The 22,911-nt window shown below is 45.7% G+C and overlaps 1 protein-coding gene across 3 annotated transcripts in view; it reads left to right on the top strand.

Annotated features, from left to right (window-relative positions):
* The first annotated feature begins 339 nt into the window (after positions 1 to 339).
* Positions 340 to 22,911, top strand: part of BACH2 (BTB domain and CNC homolog 2) — a 191,277-nt gene continuing 168,705 nt past the window's right edge. Inside the window, exon 1 of one of the 3 annotated variants that reach the window (XM_061369810.1) lies at positions 340 to 1,043. The gene's annotated coding sequence lies outside the window, so the exon portion shown is untranslated. The remainder of the gene's footprint in view (positions 1,044 to 22,911) is intronic. The other 2 variants (XM_061369812.1, XM_061369809.1) reach the window with 2 other exon arrangements.

The following is a 22,911-nucleotide window of genomic DNA, read 5'->3' as shown; positions in this document are numbered from 1 at the left end:
ACCGCGGTGAGCCGAGCCGGGTCGCGCCACTGGGCCACCTCGGGTCTCCCCCGCCGCCTCAGCGGCCCTTCGCTGCGGAACTACGGCTCCCAGAGCCCCCCGCGGCCGCCGGCGCGAACCCCAACGCGGGGTCCGGCGCCACGAGCATACACACAGCTCACACTGCCCCCCCCACCCTGCCAGCAGGCGGTAGAAAGCCCGCTCCGCGCATGCGCCTCCTGTCCGTTCCACACACATCCCCCCCCCCCTCCAGCCTCGGCCAGATGGGCGGGGCGGGTGGAACGCGAGCGGTGCCGCTATTGGCGGAGCGGCCGTACGCCGCTTTCTGTGCGTAGCGTCCGGGTCCGCTGAGGGAGCTGGCGCTGCGCTGTTGGCGTAGCGCTGTTGTGAATGGAGCGGGCGGCGGGGCGGGGAGGATGATGTCAGCCTGCGAATGTCAACAATGTAGCGATTGAGGGGCGGCGGCGGGCGGCAGAGCCGGGCAGCAGCGGCCGCGGCAGCAGCAGCAGCGCCGCCTCCCCACCCCTCCTCCTCCGCCGGGCTGCCGCCGCCGCCGGCCCCGGTGCCGCTCCGGCAGCGACACAACCACCGCGGTGCCGCTCCCCCCCCCTCCCCCGACTCCCTCCCTCCCTCCCACCCTCCCTCCCTCTGCCGCGGCTTTCTCTCCTCCTCCGGCCCCCCTGCCAGCCCTCTCCCTCCTTCCCTTCCCCCTTTATTTTTCTCCGCAAGACTTTGGCTCTGGAAGCAGCTGGTTCAAAGCAATCGCCATGTGATGAGCGTCTGGGTCGGGATTTTTTTCTCTTTAATTTGGGGGGGGGGAGGGTGCAGGTTTCTGACCGCAGAGAAATACTAATAAGAATTTCCGAAACAACAGCAGCAGCAACAACAAGAGCAACCCCCCCCCTCCCCAAACCTCCTCAGCCGTAACAGCCTTTTGCCCCACAATCCGGGCCCGCTCCACCCCCGCCTCACGATCCCCCCCCTTTTCCCCTTCCCAAGGCTGCAGCAAGAGGGGCGACCCCCGAAAGTTGCGCGGAGGCGAGGTGAGTGCGCCTGTTCCGCGGCTCGGCAGCCCCGCCGGGGAAGGGAAGGGGGAGGGAGGGGGGGGGGGCGAAGTTTTGGGGGAGGCTGTCCGGGAGTGTGGGGGGGGGGGCAGCGTGGCTTTCCCCCTTCCTCCCCGAGCAGCTGTTAGGCGGGGGGCTGCACCCAGCCCCGGGGCAGCCGCGGGCTCTGCCGGAGGAGCGCTCGCTGCTTATTCCTTCAAGTGGGAAACGCACGCGTTGCGTAACGGCGAGTGCACGGCAGGCGCCCCAGCGCGCGTGTGTCCGCGTATGCTCCGCGCCGCCGGGCGGGCCGAGAGCTTCGGGGCAGCCCCTTCGCTAAAGGGCCGTCCCGCCACCGCTGCCGCCTTCCTCCGGCCCCGCCGCCACCTGCAGCGGCTCGGGGCAGGGGGGCACCGCGCTGCGTCGCATCCCCGGGCGCGCACCGTGTTGTATGTGTGTGTGTGCCCCCCACCCGCTGTGTCCCCCCAGCCCGGGTTTTATGGGTTCGGAGGGAGATGCGAACTCCGATAACAGTTTCTTGGAGCATTAAAACGTAGCGTGTAGGCAAGGCAGCGCGCCGCGAAGGCGCTGGCTGTCATGAAAGACGCTAAGTGTGAAATCGTGCCTCTCCTTTTGTGGAGCGGGCTATTTTTGTAATGCGGCGGGGTGTCTTGCTTAAAACGCTTCGGTTACCGTGAGATCGTTGTGCTCTGCTCGCTGGAGCCCCGGTAGCTCCGGTGTAAACCACAGGTTTCATTCTTTATTAACAAACGCAAGACAGATGTCCTCTTATTAGAAATATTCTTTAGGTTGTTGGAGAAAGATTGGCAAATTGCTGTGTTGCTGTTTGCTCTAGTTGAAGCCGTGTCTGTGTTTTCGCGACGAAAGCCCATTTTTAAAGACTTTGGAACTGTCGCTAAACTTGTGCATATTTTAATTTGGTATTCTGGGGCTCGAGCTAGAGACAAGTCGATGTTTTTCAGCCAGGGAATTGTCTGAGACTGTGCTGTAGATGGTGGAATGCTCTGCAGTTTGAAGAGGGTGGTAGCGCTTAGGTAAATTGACTTCTTCGGGTATGTAAATACTGAAATTTGAGATAATTGTATTTGATGAGATGAATGGAATAAAGCGATAAGGTTGTGTGTTAAGCTGTTGTCTATGGGGCTGTTGTAGCAACAGCCTCGCACCAGCCTTACACCAGCGTTCTAGGTGCCTTTACATCTGACAGATAGAAACAAGATTCCACTTCAGATGTGGGCGCGTTCTTTTAAAAGCCTGTGTTGCCTTTTGTATCTATCTGCCCGCCCGCCCCTCCATCACCGCGATCTGGGCTCTTGTGCAGCAAAATGGATCGGCGTCGTACTTCCCTGCAGTGTGTCGAACCTGTGCTTTCAGCATCCTTTCTCACATTTGACCCTCCAGCTTCAAAGGCTGTTCTGAAGGTCTCAGCAAGGAATGGAGGGAAGCCGTGACTAATTGGAAAAGTAGAGGATTGGAAAAGCAGGAACATGGGTCTAGTTTTCCTGCTGGTTTGCTCTCTGAACACTGGATGAGCCGTTCGAACAGATGTACGCCAGTGCGCTGTGCTGTCAAGCACAAGGCAAGAAAGGTCCCTAATGATTTTAGAGATTGTCAGGATATTTAAGAGATCTTTTACAGGAATGCTCTGCAGAAGCAGAGGGTGCATTGCTGGGCAGCTCTTCTGTGTAATTTGCAGATTAAACAACTAAAATTTCTGAGAACTTTTACAGTTGCAAAGATTGGATGGGAAAGCTGCACACAGCAGATACACAATTGATGCACGTGCTGATGGATCCCAACTGGTTAATCATCAGCAATTGTTTATGCCCAGGTATCCTACGCAGGGAAACAGTGCTAGGACAGGTATTTCTAGTCCTTTTCTGACCCTGAGGCGCATCTGGAATGTCTGTTGGTATTAATGTCATGCATGCTGGCAGGATGCGCTGGTGATGTAGGTGGGACCTCTTCGTCGCCTTCCTTCTTTGCTTTCTATCGTTCATTTTGCAGCAACAAAACATCAGCTGTTTGCTCTTCTGTGCTGAGCGTGAAGGAAAGTTAAGAGATGGCACTCGAGTTGCCAGCCGAGAACAACAGTCCAAATCCCAGTGAACAGGCAGTGTTATAGACGTGATGCCTCTAATATGAGGAGACTCTGGTAAATCTCTGACATTGTGGAAGCCCTCAGAGGCTCATTGAAATGAATGAGTTTAATAAAATTTCCATACTGTACAGCAATCTCGCGTATCTGTTTCTGCATGTGCATAATTAACAACAAAAAGAGCTGAGAATAAAACCCTCCTTACATGATGTGTAGCATGGAATATGTAACAGAAGTTGCTTGCCCTTCCTTATGTTAAAAGTTTCATTGCTTGATTTTCTGTTCTGATGTGCAATAGCAATTTTTTCTTAATAGACTGTGGTGTTATTGCTGATTAGTCATTTTCCTCAAATTTTTCTCTAAAAATACCGCCAGCCATTAAAAAAAAAAACCAATTGCATTTTTTATTTTTTCATTAAATCCAAAAATAATAATAAAAAAGATGTTTTCTTATTGTGTGCCTGTGACGTTCTTTTTGGGTAGGACTTCACATATGCACAGGTAAAGAGGAGACCTCTTAGAGCATAGTGAAAAGACATTTATGGCACTAAGCAGAAAAATGAGATGTGTAGCATTAATATATGTGAAGTAATCATTTCAGTCATAATGACATTTTTATGTAATAAACTGTTGGTGTAAATTGAATAACATTTTCTGTGTGATGTGAACAGTCTTTTGTGATTTTAATTTAGCTGGTATGCACACGGTTTATATATTCAAATCAAAATGTGCATGCCTTTTTAATCAAAGGAATGTTGTCTGAATGGCTTCGTAGTTTACAAGTTGCATGAACATACCTGTAGTGTTTAACAGATCCTGACTTACATTTGCAGGCATGCACACTTCTGTCTTTCACCTCTGGGTCTGAATTTTCAGCTCGGCTCATTTTGGGTATAATGGTCTTATATTAGTTGTTTCTGAGTTTAAACTCTTGGGGGAAATATACCAATCGTTCCATTAATGTGTGGAAGAAAATCAGGATTTAAACTTACAGCTTTCATAAAAATCAGAGTTAGTCTTGCTGCTTCCAGCGTTTCTTCTGACTACAGGCATTTGAGGAGAATGTGGAAGAGAGTCTTTCTGGTATTTCAGTTCTTTACTGATATTTGAGTAGTTGCTAGAATGATTTTGCTGTAGTAGCTGAGTGGGTAGTAGTTTTCTACCCCCAGTAACTCCCTGAGGTCTTCCAGAATAGTGCTCAAACTTCTTATTCAGCTTTTTGCAGTAAATGGTCATCCTTCCTTTAAGTTAAGTCAAAAGATACTAACCTTGGCAGCTGCCTGAATATTACGCATCCATTTTGGCGCTTGTATCAAGAAGATGTAAAATGCATGAATACAGCCAGCTGAGTTGCAATGTGTTCATTTTGCTTTTTTGGTTAGGCAGGAACAACTTTGTAGTGGATTGAAAAGAGCACTGGTTACTGTGTTACTCTTTGACTGTGAATTACAATTTTAGAGCAGGTGAGCAGTGGAATGTATACAAATCCCTCCCTGGCTGTGATGGACTTGAGGCCCCTGAGTTACTAGAACTAATAGTATTGATTGAAGAGCAACCATCTGTTCAGAACAGGTAAATAAAAAGGAACTGGGGAATATGTTTGGGAGAACCTTTATGCTGAAAGTTTATGTGGTCAGCAGTAACTTTGATCTGTCAAAAATTGGTCTCGAAAACTCTTCTGCTTGATTGTATTGATCTTTATGCAGAAAGAGCCACAGCAACAACCTGAAGAACACCAGCTGTGCTGCACTGGCATCTCAGCGGATCGATAGATGTGTCCCTTTTTAGTGTGAAACACGTTGCTCCCAAAGGCTCCTAATGTTGCAGGGACTGAACTGCAGCTCTTGGGTGGTTGAAGGGGCTGCCAGGTGTGCAGCCTCCTCATGTATAACCCCTCACCCCTTCCTGATCTACTCTGCCTTTGCTCCCCCTTGGCTGTTTACACCTAATCTTGCAGACCTGCCCTCAGAGCACACTGGGACACTTTGAGTGTCTCAAAGAGGAGAAGCAGGAGGAGGTGGTGGTGGTGGTGGTCAAGAGGCACTGGGACCTGAGGTACGCTGTTTTCTTCTTCTTTTTAATGTGAAATGTGACCTGAAAGGGTTAGATCCTCCCAGATTTATTCCGGAGTCCTATAATTTGCATACAACTTTCTCTGCTTTTGTGTCAACTGAACAGATGCTTGAAAAGCTGTTAGGAATTAAAACCCTGGGAATTTCCAGTTTACCCATAGTAGGAGTTTAAATGGAAGCTGGGAGCTTATTTCTTTTTTTTTTTTTTTTGTTGTTGTTTGTTTGTTTGTTTTTGTTCCCGAGCTTTGAAAACACTCATCTGGGCTGATGGTGGGTAAATGGATTTTGGTGCATAGGTTCAAACGGAGTCTTCCCACTAAGAAAAACAGGAACTGTTTATTGCTTGTCACCTTGCAGGGCTTCTGGGCTGTAGAGCAGCAATTTTGTTTTTTGAAAAGGGGAAAAGCAGTTATGTCTGTTCAAATAAACAAAATGACCCCTGAGACTTAATCATAGGTACTATTATAGCTGACATCCACTGAGGTTTTCTCTTTTCATTATTAGCGATCGCTTTAAAACCTAACCCTGAACTAGGAAAACAGGAACTGTAGGTGTGGAGGTGTTGCTTTACCCCAATTTGCATGCAGCCTGTTTTTTATTTAGTGGGTAGGTGTGTTCGGTGTATGTGAGAGCAATTGAACATGTCAGCAGTTTCCTACAAGCTGCTCTTGCTGACTCACGTGTCTGGTGCAGCTTGGAGCTACCCTTTCAATAAACTATCCACAATAGGAGGCGCAGGCAGAGAGACCATCAGTGTCTAGCTGTTGTTCAAAGGTTATTTTCAGTTCTTTGGTCACTGCTTTGCTGTGGTTTCCTTCCCCAGTAATATCAAAATACACTGTCATTTTGCCAGGCTGCTGTTCTGCTAGGCGCAGAGTGCAAAGTAGAAATTCACTGCACCACTGCGGAGGTTGTGCTTGAAGTGTATCTAGATGCTATGGGTATTCAGCAGGAATAAACCTCTGGGGTTTAGTTTGTTTCTTGCTTTCTTTTTTTGTGAATGGGATGTTAAAAAAAAAAAAAAAGAATTCCCCTGAGCACTGTTCCCAATTTGGATATGCCATGTCCAGTGTATGAATTATATCTTCCCTTGACAGTTGCTAGCTGTGCAGTCTTCTACCCTCTGCCCCTTTTTATGGCAGAAATCTTTAAAGCCAGCAAGGCATTCCGGTTAACAACATAGTTTTAGCTATCTTTAATTCTCAGAATTTTGCAGTTTCTTTGGTCTGTTTTTTATCTCCCGTGTGGCAATATTGCTGGCCATTAGCGTGAAAGGATGTCTTCATTTGCATGAAGATGAAAACTTGCACTGTTGTACAACTGCTTCTTTATTTACAGATTCTGTTCTGATTACTCCCAAGGATCCTAAAACAATAGATTCTGCTGACTGATGATTTTTAACTGATCTTCTTGTGGTTTGTTTGTTTTCTTCCCTCCTTTGTTTTTACTTGCTTAGTCGATCACAAAAGCCTTTGCAGAAGCGGTGTGAATTATCCATCTGCAGTTCTGGATTTACTGTCACAGAGTTTAGATTCGAAGTCTCCTTTTGCGTATTTTTCTTCTTTTTGTGAAATGGAGCGAAAAATAAGCAATCTCTAAAAGCGTGATAAACAAAATCAGCTGGTATAAACCCGGCTTTAATAACAGTAAGGTGAGTTCTTGTCACTTGTTTTGGTTTTAGTCAACTACTTCTACCAGTAATGAATAGAAAACCACACTGAGATCTTTGTAACACATGAAGAAAATGGGTGTTCTTGGTTTCCGCCAATACAAATGACTCATCAGTATCAGTAGGGTTTCTACTTCTAATAATAAAACTGTGGAAGACCTTTAAAACATGTGGGTTTGGCCCCTACTCTTAGTGAAAGGTTGGAAAATATTACTTTGAGATTTTTGTTAAAAAAAAACCACCAAAACATACAGCAAAATTTATGGAAACTTTACTGATTTGCTGTGCAACAGTGAAAGATCTCATACCCTCCAAAAAGCCCTAATTGTACCACTGCTGGCGGTGCTAAAATCTTCCCCTCTGCTGTGTCCTCAGTGTTTGGTGTTTCACTGCAGTGAGTATTGCTGATGTTCAGTTTCAATGTGTAAGATGCACATCTGGAAAGTATAATCTATTTCTGACGAGTGGGGGAAGACTTGGCACACTACCTCGTCTTACTGAGCTGCTGTTCTTCCACTTTGTTAAAGAGAGGACAGTAAGATTGTTGAGTAACCTGTATTGCTGTCTGAGTTGGGGTCATAGGATATGGAAAGGAAAGTAAACAGAAAATAGGAGTTGGAGAATAAATGACAACTGCAGGATGTGTCTGTCAGTACCTAGGAGGAAATGCACATGTTCCAGTACTGAAAGTGATACTGACAAAAAGACAAATCAGAAAGTGATCTGTTAAACTCTTCTCTTTCTCTCTCTTTTTTTTAAGTAATAGATTTCAAATACGCTGTCATCCTTTTAGCTGTTTACCTATGCAGCTGAATGTAAAGACTCTGTGTTCATTGCCCTGTGTTCAGGGCAGTGAAGCAACCCGTAGCACATACCATGCTTTTTTTAAACTGTAATTTGTAGAGCATGAGGTTACTTTGTTTTCATATAAGCAGGGCATGCCCTTCTATATCAAATAGGAGTATATCAAATTTTAATTCTTTTGTGTGAGGTATTTCACTTCTAATAGTAGTCCAGTCAGTGTCTCCTGATCTGCTTCATTAATATATAGTGTTGCTGCCTCCTTTCAAGTTGCCTGTGTTAAAAGATTTAAAGGCTATAAATGAAGCAGAGGTAGTCTTTTCTTCCCTGTTAAGACTGAAAATTCCAACATTTATGAAACCTCTGTGTTTACTTTCTCTGTTGTTGCAATATTTATACTGGTAAGCTATCCCTTATGAGGATGTGATCATTCTTTGCTTATTATTCTATTTTAAAAGTAGAGTGTGCTTTTTACAAAATCTACTCTGGGGCAGATCGTCAGTATATCTAGAGATATCCCAGCTCCCTCTCTGTCAGCGGGCATCTTTTACCATTAAATATTTAAATATATTTATGGAGTTAATTTGGACTGGGCTGAAATACTGTGGATATGGCATTAGTTTCTTGTATAACCAGACTGTGATGGAGAATCTTTGTCTTGTAGCTTCTTACTGGGAGAGGCAGGCTAAAAATAGAGGCGTAGAAGCCTGTGGAGATATAACTTCGAAACGTGAAAATCCAGTTGTTTGTTACATGGCAACAATAAGAGAGATTTTACTATTTTCAGATCTGTGTAGCAGTAAAAGGCCAATTTCCAACTTCAGGGATTCATTTATGGACAGTTCTTGCTGAACCTCACAAATGATCAGCACGGACTGCAAAATAAGGTGTTGGTGGTTATTCAGAGTTCAAGAGGACACAGGTTCAGTGCTCTGAGTTCAGCTTGTCTTCAGAACATAATTGCCATTAGAAGTGTTCTGAGGTTGGGTCATGACAAATGAATAACGTGTCTAAATCTCATCCATGTTGTGAGCTCTGCTGACTTGGAAATGGGACTTGTTGTCCGAAGTCACCAAGGGCTGGACCTGTGAAGAACAACAGACACTGTTGCTACTGAATTTTGAGCTTGTGATTCATTCAGCTCTGCATCATCTCCTCTCCTTGCCTTGTACTTGCCATGGCACCTGTGTCATCTCACAGTGGGCCCGTCTTAAGAGCTAAATTGGCAGCAGATTATTCATTGTGTGCACAGGGTTAGTTTTCTGCTGGTTGAGTTTACTGCAGGGTCTGGCAAGAACCTGGGTAACAAATCAAATTAAACCAAAATTTGTTTAAAGACCTAGAGCTGACCATGGGACACCTGGCCCCTAAGGGGCAAATGAGCATCACAGCATCTTTATTTGTGATTATGCAAAATAGCTTTTGCAGTGTGGTGGTACTACTAAAAACCAAATCAACCTGTGCCCAGCCTAATCTGCAGCTTGGTCATAAGAGATTGCTGCCAGGGAATGAGAGGTTCAAGGCCCTTTAATTTTGGCTTGGGTTTGCAACAGACAATTGAAAGAAACATTAGAGGAAAACAGAACTCAATCAAGCAAGTCTTCTACATCAGCAAAATGCAAAAGTGCTCTCTTTTGCAAACATTCAAATAACTGTTATTCCGACTTCATTCTGGTTGCTCCTGGCCTGATGTGACCTGGTGTGTCACCTGTCTCCCAGCTGTGATGAGCTCTTGTGTATTTAGATTTTTAAACCTAAGTTATAGCTGAGATGAACTGATTGTAGAGAGTTTTTTTGAGCCAGGCAGCTATTATCCTAGACCATCAGGTTTTCTTTCCAGTCTTTTATCACTCTGGGGATGATGGCAAGCATGTGCACTTAGAGCTGTTGAGTAATGGGTTCAGTGCATTTCAGAGCAGCTTGCCTTTGCTTAGGTGAAGGATGGAGTCTAACCTATTGTAACTAGAGGGGCTGGTGCTCGGTCAACACAGGAGGTCCTGCTTGGCTGTGTGCTTGTTGGACTTTGCTGAGCTGATTCAGCTCTCCAACCTAACACACATCAGTCCACTGTTTTCTTAGCCCTGGCTAATTTTCTAAACAACCTGAATAGTAAGACCAGGGGTCAGAAGACTAGCAGGGGTAAGGCAGGGTAGATGTGGGAGCACTGGGGACACAGAGCCTTTGCAAAGGGGCAAACACACCTCACTTTGAGCAGTCATTCATAGCTTCACCCTTTGTGGCTGCTGGAGCCAATTGGCTGTTGTTTGGAAGGAGGGATAGCGCTGCCACCGTTCTCCTGTGTTCTTGAGTAGCACAGCTGGCGATTTTATGCAAAGCTGAGTGCCTGCCCTGTATATTGGGCAAACTTTTGGCCAGAATTTGACTAGCAGAAATCGAAGTGTCTGCAGGTTTTTCATTAGATCCTGCTTCCAAGCTGAGAAACCTAAATTCTGCTTCACGTCAGCTTCAGGTATCTGCTGTGCCTGAGGTACTTCTGTGTGTTGAACCTGTAACCTGCCAAATGCTTCTGACTCTACTCAGCAAATCTAACTGCATTTCCAATCCCCTAATTTATTCCTGCAGCTGTTATTAAATGTCTACTGAGGAGAGCTGTGGTGCAGAATCCTTTTTACAGAAATCCAGATTAATTGATGGTGTGAAGTACTGGTGAGGCATGTCAGTGAGCTAAGCCCAGTGTAAAACTCATGGTAAACTGTAAAATCATTGCGTAGTTTGTTGTAGCTGGAAGTTCACAGGCAGTGCAAATGTAAGCACTCTGCAAGGAAATTTTTTGTTGGTCTTTTCCCCCTTCTTGTTCCTCTTTGTTTGCCTTATTATTAGACTAAAAGTAGAGCCACTGATTCATTCAGTGATCTGTTTCTTGGACAGTTAGTCATCTGCCAATTTGTGTTAACTTTCCGCTTTGTTCAGAAAGTGAGTAATGCTTAATGCAGTAACAACCAAATTCTAAGCTTAAAAAGCTGTGAACATCATTCAGGTCATCTCCAAACTTTCTCTTCAAAATTTTTACCATTCCGTGAGATCAAAGCAAGTAAGGTCTAGCGTGCATCATGGTACAGCTACAGTCCAGCTGCTGTGTCTAGCCCCAGTTATTAAAGCAAAACACAAGGTTGCAAATGTAATGTGCAAGTTGTTATACACCAACCTGTGTATTAGTCAGTGTAATGCTTGTTTTTCTTCGCAACTCCTACTTTCAGCAGATAAATATTGCCTCCTTATTTCCCTCCCTCCCTTCCTCCCTAGGCTGCCATGACTTTGTTAATTTATATTGTTCCTTCCCTCTACAAATTGTGATGCTATCAAGACTAATGTAGTGAAAATAGCTTGCAAGGAAAGCTGGAATTGGCATTAGTGGCCTGCTGCAAATATTTCTGGTGCTTTTCAGAATTCTTTTTCCTGGACAAAAATAAATTATTGTGCTGTTGAAGTTTTATCTGTATAGAACTTGAAGCTATAAAGCCTTCCTATAGCAATCGGGTAGATATTTTGATCTCAAAGTGATGCCAGTCATTTCTGAAGATGAACACAGTACTTGTTTCAATCGCTTGAGAATTTTTTAAGTACTTTTTTCTTTCTTATGGAAACTGGAGTACCATAGAGAGTGAGGAGGTCAGTAATGTCACGGGAGAACTTTACAGGACCAAAGTCTTTACAGTCTGCTCTAACATAACATGAAAGGGCTGACTGCCGTGCTCAGCAGCAAAGAAATTCAAAGTGCAGGAAAGACTTGAGTGCTGTGGGGAGGGTGTGTGTGCACAGAGGGTAGGGTGAGGTGGTAAACATGGGTACCAAAAGGGGTTTCTGCTTGGTCTGATGCTTTCCTTCTTCCACAGGCACCCATCATCCTCTCCTACAACTTCAGACCAACCCTTACAGTGAAGTCATTGTCCCTGTGTGTGACTGTCCTGTGGTGCAGATGGTTTTAGAGTGTCCTCAGTGCCACAGTTCTGGAAACAAGCAATACAAAAGCCAGTGGATGGGAAAGAATAGCCTTTGGCTGTACAGTCTGCAGGCAGCCCATGGTCACCTCCTGCTGCCCTGTAACGGGGTCATAGCAGAAGTCTGTTGTGCTCTGCTGTTGTCAGAATAGAAAATATGATTTGGTCTTGAGGAAAATGTAGGGGAAGATCCATTTCCCCATTCCTAGGATCTAATTCCAGCCTGTGTCCTGGTAGCCATGTTCTACTGTCAAGAATTGCGTCTTCTGAAAGGCTTTTCCTTGCACTCTGACTTTGCAGACCAGCAAGTTTGAATAGTTTGGTTAAGCTTTGGACAAACAGCCATACTTGGGATGCTGATTTGAACACCAGCCTTTGAAACTTGCTCATTGTGATTACCTGCACATTTCCCAACATCAGCAGTGTTAATTAATGCACTTGCCTCTTTAGACTGATTTCAGCTGTTTCAAAAATTACATGTTTCTGATTTGGCCTCAGTTGCAGCTGCTGAGCTTTACTTCTCAGCAATAATGCTGGGCTGGAATTTGAAAACTTCTTGGGTATATCTGCTTCTCAGTTGGCTCAAGTGTGAGCTGAGCTTTCACCTGCTTTTGGTTGAAAGGTGTCCAGGAGCCAGCCCATACAAGTGCTGCTCCGGGGTGTGATTTCAAACAAAAAGAATGAACCACGTGGGATTGCGTATGGAGGGACCCCAAAGCCATACCTGAACAGCCTCAGAAACTCTCGCAGTAAGATTAGCATATTATGACATTACTCCTTTGTTTTCCAAAATCAAAACCTCTACCTCCCCAGGATATCTTGAGCCAGTGGAGGCTGTTCTGCTGCCCACTGTAGCTCCATGTGATTGGTGGTGCCAGGTGGCTGTGCCCTTGGGTCTTCTGTACTCGGTGGAGAGGGAGCTGCTAATGGGTGCTGGTCAGCAAAGCCAGAGACTGCCAAACCCTGCTCCACTCTCCCCAGTCCCATAGGATGTCTGACCTTCAGTGAGGGTGATGCACCTTGTGTGCTGAACTGGTACTGGAGATGGGCACCTACCATTCACAAGGGTGTGCAGTGTTCAGGGCATCGCCTCACTGCTGGGGTGGCACTTCAGGTTTCAGGTCACCTGAACGGGGCAAAGGAGGCTGCAGGATTTATGGCTGTACATGGTCTAAGATCTGGCACAGCCGCTTTGTTTTCTGGTTGAGAGACTGTGGGGTGAAGGAGAGATGACCAGGTACCGGAGACCTTGTTGGAATTCAGATAAGGGTGGTGTTGACTGTTGCAAAGCTGAAATTGCATTCAGGGTGTTTATATCTGAGCAATTTTTCTTTTCTTGCCCTCTATCCCTCCAGCTTCCATTTGTTTCCTGAATGTAAAGTTTAGGACATTCCCATGAAGTGGGATGCCAGTGTCATCCTCCCGTGCAGAGAGGTGCCCGAGGAGGCACAGCTGGGTGAGGGTTCTCCAGGGTATTTATAGGGAGGTATCTCCTGATGTGGCTTGCTCTGCAGGTGCGCTGCTCAGTCGGTTACAGAAACCACGAGCTGAAATGATCACGGGGGTGAAACAGTTTACATACAGCTTTTCAGTGTTTGTTTTTATTTTTAACTCCTTCCCCACCCATGGCTGCCTCCCCTGGCTCATTGGCGGGGCTGAAACGGCTCAAGGAGGGAGAAATCATTGCTGCAGAATATGCAGAGTGCCCCAAGAGTTTCCAGATGACCTTCGGATAGCAAGTTGCTTTCTTAACAGCAGAGACCCCACACCTCTTCCTCGCCCGAGCCCCACTTGTTCCCTCCTGCTGCTTTGTCATTTGGGGGTTAAGGGGATAAAACTTTCTGTGGAGTTGGGTTGGTTTTAGGGGGTTTGCATTTGTTTCTATTTATTTTAAGGCTGACAACAGATGAAAAGATACCGACAGCAAAGTATTTGAAGCAGGTGGAGGCAGAGTGCCCTTCTGGTGCCTGCAAGGAGAGTCATCAAGCCAGGTCCTGCTACCCAGGCACCAGCTCCCAGTGTCCCCAGCAGCATGGTCCCCACAGCCAGGCACCTTCTCTTCGACACTTGATATATGCCTTTTTTGCCCTAGCTTATCGCAGAGAATTGATCTCAACCATCTGACCATGAGAGGAAATTTAAGACATTTCTGTGTCTTTTTATTTATTTTCCTAACCCGTGCTAAATCGCTTATGGAAAATTCTGGTCAAAAGGGTGAAATTTCTTTGCTGGCTGTTTGATCTCAAAACCACAGCTCCCGATACCCAGGACACTCTAGTGATAATATGTTGCTTACAGATTTTTTCCAGTGCTGAGTAGATGTGGGTAGGTGTGCGTGGGGGATAGAAAGGGAAACAGCACGAATGGGATGGAGGGGTCCTTCTTGCCCCTTGCACTACTTTTCTGTGGGTTTTTCCTTTAAATTAGAGAAAGAGAAGAGGAAGCCTGAATGCCTGCAGAGTAGGTTAATCACTGCAGAAAGACTTGGCGCTGGTATTCCATGTATACACTTTCACATGTGTGCCGATGACTTGCGTGCGTATTTTGCGGCTGGTGCAGAGTCGCTGGAAAGTATGTGGGAGCATGCCTACTTCCTCTGAGGCTGCTACAGGTGGTCAGGAGAGGGTGTGGGGTGGAGAAGGAGGTGCTCTGGGTTAGGTACGACACCCACTTCCTTTGGCATGTGTTGTCATGCACTCCAACCCACTGCCTCCCTGCAGGTCGCGTCAGTGGTGCTGCGTTTCTGCCCTTACTGATTTGCTGCTGTAGGTTTATGACTAAGGTTGTGGCTTAATATGCCCTTTTTAGGTATGCAAAGTGTTTAAAATTATCTAGTGTTGCATTTCTTTTTTTTCCCTTTATTTTTTTTAGCCTTTTCTACCTTTACAAGTGCCCATAACTTTCAGAAGGCAAAAAGAGTAGCTGTATTTTAAAGAAAAAGGTTTCCCCGATTGTTGCTCATCAACTGCAAGTATGCGCTTTTTGCCTTTAAAAAACTTTTTTTTTGAGATTAAGTAGTTTCATAGCCTTTAAGGTTTAAATATCTAATGCAAACTGTTGGTGAGCCTTAAAACTAAATAAAAGAAGGCTTAGATACCTGGAATTTGCAAGAAGATGCTCTCTTTAGATGAGATGCTTTTCTTCTGCAGCCATACCCCAAGAAGATTGTAGTTAACATTGGCAAGTACAGATTTGTTTCCTTGTAATTTTGAAATCTTCACTTGAGGGCCCGTAATTTTCCTTAACTGTTCAGGTGCTGCTTAATGCCTCGGATATTTGTTGAATATATTATTGAGTGCACACTCATATTCCCTTCAGTTTCAGATGAAACACTATAGCCTAGCAAAGTGCTCTGCCATCTTGCTGATGGTGAAGATAAAAATTGCACCTAATATCTTGGGGAGGAGATGGGAATGGAGGGAGTGGACCTCTCCTTATAAGCACATCTGATTGATGTAATGCCCTTTTTTAGCAGTTTGTGCAGCTTTAGTGCTTACTGATTACCCTTTTTTCAGTTTATGTTATTTTCCACTATAGACAGAGTTTACCTACTACCACTATAGACCTATATTTACCTACTTACCACTATAGACAGAGTTTACCTACTCCTTACTGAAGAGAAAGGTGTTTTCCCTACCTGGAGTATCAGGCATTGGCTCATGGTTGACAGGAGCTCCAAATGCTCTGCTCCAGGGGAGCTTGAGCAAGTTGAGCTGTCAGTGTAGCTATTGGATATCAAGCAGAGGTGTAGAGCAGTCTTTCTGATGTTTGTGCCACCTTATATCTTGTTGTTAATTGAAATGCAACGAAAGGACCCACAGTAGTTGTGGACTGTGTGTTTGACAATTTGGAAAGTGTTGATAGGCAACCATTATGGAAGTGTTAAGGACTGATACACATTTTGAAAAGGAATAGCTGCAGGGAAATTGAATGCCCTAGAAGATGTAACGAGATCTGTGAATCATTAGCAAAGTCATACAGAATTAAACTGATTTAATTTGGAAAAAGGTGCCGAAAGTCTCATAGCACTTTGGCTCAAGTTCATCTCCTGCAGAAGGACTTCCTGGCTGTTGTTTCTTGTGTTTTGTTTGCTTTGGACTGGTCTCCGTAACCGTGCAGCCTGCTTGGCAGGATTCTTTTATAGATGCCGGGCATCACTCCTTGAATGCTACAGGAGCTCTGGGAGCAGCTCATTTAGAAGGTGCCAGTCCTTCTGCAGGGGATTTGCTGCTCAGTGCTTCCTTGGGGCTGCCTTGCTGGTGGTCCTGGGGCTCAGCAGCTCCTGTGGATTTTACCCATCTCAACCCTGGCAGGGTCACAGCCATTCCCTCACCAGCAGAGCCCTTGCACCTCTCGGGTGATGCAGTCTGTGGCAATGAGCCCTAAATTGCTTGGAAGGCAAGGACTGGCCACCCTGATTTAGGGGCTGTCTGCAAAAGGGAACAAGATGAGGGAGGCTGAGTTGAAATAGTCATAAATGTTGCATGCAGCTGCCAGGCTGGAATTGTTGGATTAGAAAATGAGAGAGAAGGTGGTGCAAAGCCAAGAAGCAGCTGAGGGAAAAATCAGAAGTTACACAAAGAGCAAAAAATGAGAAAACAGTCCAAGCTGTCCTCTGTCACTTTGGAAAGGGCAGCACTTAATTAAAACTCCTGTGTTGGAGGAGGTGATGTAGGAGTTAAAGCACGTACCTCTTCCAAGTTGACACTTTCTATGCAGTCTCACTTCAAAATTACCCAAAAAAGAGTTGCTTGCATACAGGAAATCATATTTTTGACTAGAAGATACAGTAAAAAGGCAGGGTGGGGCTTATGTGCTTTACTGTATGAAAGTAAAAGGAGAGGGTATGCAGCAGAGCATCGTGAGTGAATCCATCTTACTCCTCTCCCTTTTCTAAAATGAATTCAGAAAGTACCATGCTCTCAAGCTACAACACCAAGGCTTGAGCAGTTGGTGTGAGAGTTACAGTGTACCATTTAAACTCTGCCATTTTACCATCTATTTAATGAAAATGGGGTTTAACAGTTGCAGGGAGGTTTAAAACATTTGAGTCCCCCAAACAACACCAGCATTTAGTGCAGCACACAGAGCTTGCACGCTGACCAGAGGCACATGGCAAATACAGTTCTAATCTGTTTTATTTTTTCAGAGGTCCTGCTGGCAGGCATAAATGAAGCAGATCGAGATCTCGTTGTGGTTGCAAGCTGTGGCAGAAAAATTAGCACCACACTTTCCAGTGGAAGCAGAACAAAAATGTAAAGTCTGCCAATTAAATTGGAAACAGCTCCTAATTTCCCCTCTCCTCCTCCTCCCACGAAGGATGAATGGCTTACTCTTCTGGATGGAACTTTGTGTAATGACTCATACTTTTATATGGATTAGTGTGAATATGTAGGTGAGGGAGACACTGGTATCTGAGAAACTATATATAGTGTCTAGGAGAAGTGTCCTGGAACGCTGAATAAATGAACGTGTGATCTATTTCTCTTGATGAATTAATGGAAACATAAATGCAGAGTATCTTCCTCCCCTTACTCCCTCCACTCCCCGTTGTAGTCGGCAGGTACAAAGGGAGTTCATGATGAACAGACAATGTGCTTGTATTGATAACTGAGCTAGTCGCTAAAATAAGGATATCTCCTTTGCCTTGTCTGAAATACTTATGGACAGGGGACCAGGAGTCAGAAGTGTTAGAAATGCAGGCATCAGCAGTGAGCATGCAGTTTCTGCATGCAGCCTCTTCATGAGGCTGTTATTCAGTATGTTTCCAGCAGGGAAAGAAAGGCCCATCTATGTCTTTGCTCCACGTCCCTTTGATCAGACAGCGCTTCTTATGGGCAGCAGCAAGAGTTAAGAGCATCACACACCTTGCTTTTCTGGTGGCACATTAACATGTATTGTTGTGTCACCATCATACCTGCTGCTGTAAAGCAATAGGTAAGGCAGCCCTATTTGTGCTAGGCTTAAACAAAATCTCTTGGCTCTGCAGTCATCTCTAGCTGGTAACTTAAGGTGAAAGTGAGGGGTCACATGGGGTTCTCCAGAGGACTCTGAAGTTCCATCTCAGGGTTCCTCTTTCACCCTCTCCTCTCTGCAGCCATTTACTATCCATCCACTTCCACCAGAATAGCTGTTAATAGTTGGACTATGGATGTGATCGTTCCCCTGTACTCTGCACTGGTGAGGTCGCATCTTGAATACTGTGTTCAGTTCAAGGCCCCTTGCTACAAGAGAGATACCAAATTGCCTGGAGCAGGTGCAGACAAGGGCATCAAAGATGGTGAAGGATGGAGAGCACAAGTCTGATAAGGAGCAGCTGAGGGAACTGGGGTTGATCAGCCTGGAGAAAAGGAGGTTCAGAGGAGCCCTTGTTGCTCTCTGCAACTACCTGAAAGGAGGTTGTCATGAGGTGAGGTCTGTCTCTTCTCCAAAATAACAGCCAATGGGACCAGAGAAAATGGCCTCAAGTTGTGCCAGGGAAGGTTTAGACAGGGTATTAGGAAAAATGTCTTCACTGAAAGGATTCAGTGTCAGCCCCAAAGATGCTATTCTAGCCCCCCAGCTCTTGATTAGCATGGTAGTGTTAGTGGGTGTACAGTACCTGCAGCTGTTTAATACAGGGGGCTCCAGAAATTGAGTCCTTTTGTGCCAAAAGCTGCCATGGAATATGGGGAGTTGTCATGGCGGAAGCAGGAGAGCGGCCTGAGGTTTGGAGGGTGGGGTGGCTGGGAAGGGGGAATGTCTCTTCCTCCATCCTCTAGCCAGCTCAGTGCTCTCTTCCCTCCTTCCCTGTTTATTCAGAGCAGCCCTGCAGAAAAGGACTCGGGGGTGCTGGCTGATGAAAAACTGAACATGAGCCAGCTTCAGTGTGTGCTTGCAGCCCAGAAAGTCAACCATATCCTGGGCTGCATCAAAAGGAGAGTGACAAGCAGGTCCAAGGAGGTGATCCTGCCCCTTTATTCTGCTATCATGAGACCTCACTTGGAGTATTGTGTACAGTTCTGGTGTCCTCAAGATAAAAAGGGCATGGATCTGTTGGAACAAGTCCAGAGGAGGGCCACGAGGATGATCAGGGGACTGGAGCACCTCCTGTATGAAGACAGGCTGAGAAAGTTGGGGGTGTTCAGCCTGGAGAAGGGAAGGCTGCGTGGAGACCTCACAGCAGCCTTCCAGTATCTGAAGGGGGCCTATAGGGATGCTGGGGATGGACTCTTCATTAGGGATTGTAGTGATAGAACAAGGGGTGAGGGATTCAACCTTAAACAGGGGAAGAAGGAAAGAATAAAGAATAAGTTCTTTCCTGTTAGGGTGGTGAGGCACTGGAATGGGTTGCCCAGGGAGGTTGTGAATGCTCCATCCCTGACAGTGTTCAAGGCCAGGTTGGATGAAGCCTTTGGTGGCATGGTTTAGTGTGAGGTGTCCCTGCCCATGGCAGGGGGGTTGGAACTAGATGATCTTAAGGTCCTTTCCAACCCTAACTATTCTATGATTCTGTGATTATCAAGCACTGGGACAGGCTGCCCAGGGAAGCAGTGGAGTCGCCATCCCTGAAGGTATTTAAAAGACTTGTAGTTGCGGCACTTATGGGCATAGTTTAGTGGCGTACTTGGCAGTGCTGGGTTTATGGCGGGTCTTGATCTTAAAGGTCTTTTTCAACCTAAATGATTCTGTGATTCTAATAAAATCTCTGTCAATGAAAGCTTCTGGTTGGGGGGGGGGAGGGGGTGGGAAAGAAGACCGCATTTTAAAAAGATGTTCCAGACTTGGGCATTTTACTGTGGTGCTGATAAGCAAGGCTACAGAAATTTAAAATGGGAATAGTAAGGGGTCAGTGAGTTGTGGCAGAGGAGGAATGGACTAAGCAGATGGGGAAAGATGAAGATGTGTTGAGTTAGCGTTGCTGCAGGTGCTCACAGTGGGGTCTGCACCCTTCAGTGTTGTTTTCTCCTCTTAGTCTGTAACAATGCCATTAGCTTCTTTGGGACAGTGATCTTCTAGGTGTGGAGTCTCCATTAAGGGCAGAAGGAAGAGAGAAAACTGTTTTTATTACCTTAAAATTAGGCCTTACATAAGGAACTTCCCACTTTGAGCAGTTGTCCAAATATCTGATGTAGCTGGGGCCTCCTTTTTAGATTGTTCACCATAGCTCACATTAGCATTTAATTGTAGGGACCTTATTTTTACATCTCAGACCTGCAGATATGTATTGTGCTAGCATAACATTATTAGGTAGCAAGACTGAAAATCATGATACCAGTTCTGAGCTCCTGGCACCTGCTTTCCCTTGGAAGTGTATTGCTGGTCTTCTCTGGGATGACCCTGGCTATGGAGTCTCCTCAGTAGGAGAGAATTTTAGTTTTCCCTTCAAGCAAGATCCCATGCAAGGCTTACTCTCATGGTGCCGCAAAACCCTGGGAATGTTTTCTGGAGAAGGGGAGATGCGTTAAAAGCACACAACAACAAAAAGAAGCAGCCCTTCTCATATAAGTGGGGGGGAATACCACAGTGTCTTCAGAGAAGTAGGCTTGCTCGGTCATGTGGAGTATCTCAGACCTCCCACCATTAGATGTCAAGGAGGTCCACTTTAAAACTATTTAAAATGATTACCTGGCTTGGAATAGAATTTATAGTAAAGTCTTGCTGCCTAGAAACTCGAACATGGAGAAATGAAGGGTTCATGTCATTTAGTGTAATTTCTTGAAAAGAGATTAAAACTCCAGTGTTTGTCTTGGATCCCCAATGCAAGGCACAGGAGGGAGGGATGAGGCGATTGTGTGATTAATGAGTCTTCCTGCATATGTTTCTCATGCCTCGTGGCATTTAGTAGTCTCAGTGACCTAGCTTTTTATTTCATTTTTTCTCAGTAGTTTCCAGGAATGAAAGAATCTGTGCTCAACCAGCAGGTCTCCTCTTGGCTGTGAGGAAGTGGCCAGTGTACTGTCCTTGGACTCCACTAGTCAAGCAGGTTGAGCATTTCTGTACCATTCCTACCATCACCTTCTTCTGTTCTCTGCTTTGGCACAAAACAATCCCTACAACATAAAGCCACCACCCTCACCTTGAAAACAGGGTTCAGTGACTATGGGGAGCAGCGTTACACTGAAATTGCCAGCGTAACTTAGAACTAGTTGGTTTGGGTAGCGCAGGAGTCTGTCCACAGTATTCACTGTTCAGTAGGAGTCAGGTTTGCAGGCTAGACATGCCCAGTGCTCTGGTGGCCCCAGCTACTACGGCTCTGTGACAGCAGTGTAGACCTGGTCCAAGCTGAAACAGAGACTATAGGAAGAACAACTCTTCATCTGTCTTTCTCTGTCCTCAAAAGAAGAGAAACCCAAGGTAACAGCTTGTGATTCCTGGCACTTACGTGAGAAAGGGAGCGAAGGGTAAAAGTGCTGTATGGACCAAACAGCACAGTCTGTTGTGGTCAGAGTTTTTTCGTTTATGGATCTGTGTGATTGTTATGGAGAGGGAGGGGATTGGCTTAGGCATGGGACTGATCATCTAAGACAGTATGAAGAACATCTGACACTGAAGATAGGCAATTTATCCTTTCAGATGGGAGCTTTCTCAACTGGTGGCAGGCCATGAATGGCACATCAACAGCTCTGCCTCCCCTGGGGTTCCTCCCTGCAGCTGCAGACCATGTGCTTGTGAATGTGTGCATGCTCACCAAGGAGTTGGGGGGCAGTATTTAACCTGTAAGCTGTACATCAGTGAATCGGTGTAGGGGAAATTATTTCCCTTGGGCAGAGAAATGCTGTGCTGGAGCGGAAGCTGAGTTTGGCAGGCCCTTTAGTGCTTCAGGCAACCTCGCCACCACTCTACAGTGGCCCCAGAAGGGACTCCCAGTTGCCAGGTCCCATTGAAGGAGTCCTAGGTGCTTTACAACTACTATATAGCTGTCCTTCTTGTTTCCTATGCTGCTTTGACTGAGGTGTGGAGGGGCTGCACAAGGAACATGGAGACAGAGGGCTGGAGCATGAACCAATATCCCTCTAGAGCAAAGGCAGGGAGAAGGAGGACTTATGAAAAATAATGGTGTGCTGTACATCATGTGGCAGCTCTCCAGGGACTGGAGCATGAGAAGAGCATGCCTTTGCTCTTCTGGCAGTAGGGCTTACGCTTCCTTTCCTGCCTCTCTTCTTACTTGGAGAGTAGTCAAAAGAGAAGTCATCTGATCAACCTGCCAGAGGCCCTTCTTGCTTCTGCCTGGTTGAAGAGTCAACCGTGAAAGTTTCCCCATTCATTCCTACTCTTCTTTCTTGGCTGTTGGTGCATGAGCAAGTTCAGACACTTATCAGTCTGTTTTCCTTATATGCAAACACCCTGTAGTAAATATTTTTTGCCTTTCTCTAACCCCCGAGTACAACACACCTGTTTTCTACAGCCATGTGCCTTTTTAACTAATTGTCTTAAATGGAGGAAGTCAGCAAGTAGATGGAGGGTTTTAATTTCACTGAAGCTATTCAGGAAAAGCAGCTGGATTTCCATTCTGCATATGTCTTTATTCTACCCCATGCTTGACTAGTTTGGAAACTGCTGTGGTGAGCACAGGACATAGTGAGCTTGTCTGAGTGGTTGCATGCTCATCGCAGAGCATGCAGAATGAAGCGTGCCTAAATGTCTGGGGCAGAGAAAGTGGCTCAGCTTCATTTATATGGAAGAAGCCTTAGAGGTTTGCATGAGCCTTTTCTGCATCCCAATGAGTAGCCAAAAGGAGTGAGGCCTTCCAGGATAGAAGCTATTGGAGAGAGGTTATTAGCTGGCAGCCTTTGGGGCATAAGCTTGATTTCAAAGAGCTTCAAAGAGCTTGGTTTTCATCAAGTCAGGGGAACAGAAGAGACAGAATAGGGTAGGTTTTCCTGTGATTGACCAGTGCTGGTTTTCTTGCGCCTTGCCCTTAAGCTTCTGTAGCTCTGCTGCCTGAAGCTGGTGGTGGGATGGACCATGAGTGTGACCTGAGAAGGCATTTTCTTGTGTACAGTGTAAACTACTATCATACGGTTACTATTAAACATTGCTGGTGTTTCCTCTGAATGATACATTTGTAAGTCTCATAAAAAAGTGTGTAAACAAAAAATACAACTGTGCAAGGAACACTTAGCTTCTACAGAAAGAATTAGAGTAACTAAATGCAGTGTATTACACGTGGCAGACCACTAGGCTGTATCCAATGAAATAGGCAAGAGGCCTGCCATTGATTTACAGGGTCATAGGTATACCACATTGACCAGTGCAGATTTGGGGC

The sequence above is a fragment of the Neopsephotus bourkii genome, unplaced genomic scaffold (genome assembly GCF_033783945.1).
Source record: "Neopsephotus bourkii isolate Nb327-2 ecotype Australia unplaced genomic scaffold, CSIRO-AGI_Nbou_v1 NB_1511, whole genome shotgun sequence".
NCBI lineage: Eukaryota > Metazoa > Chordata > Aves > Psittaciformes > Psittacidae > Neopsephotus > Neopsephotus bourkii.
This window is presented reverse-complemented; position numbering and strand designations above follow the sequence as displayed.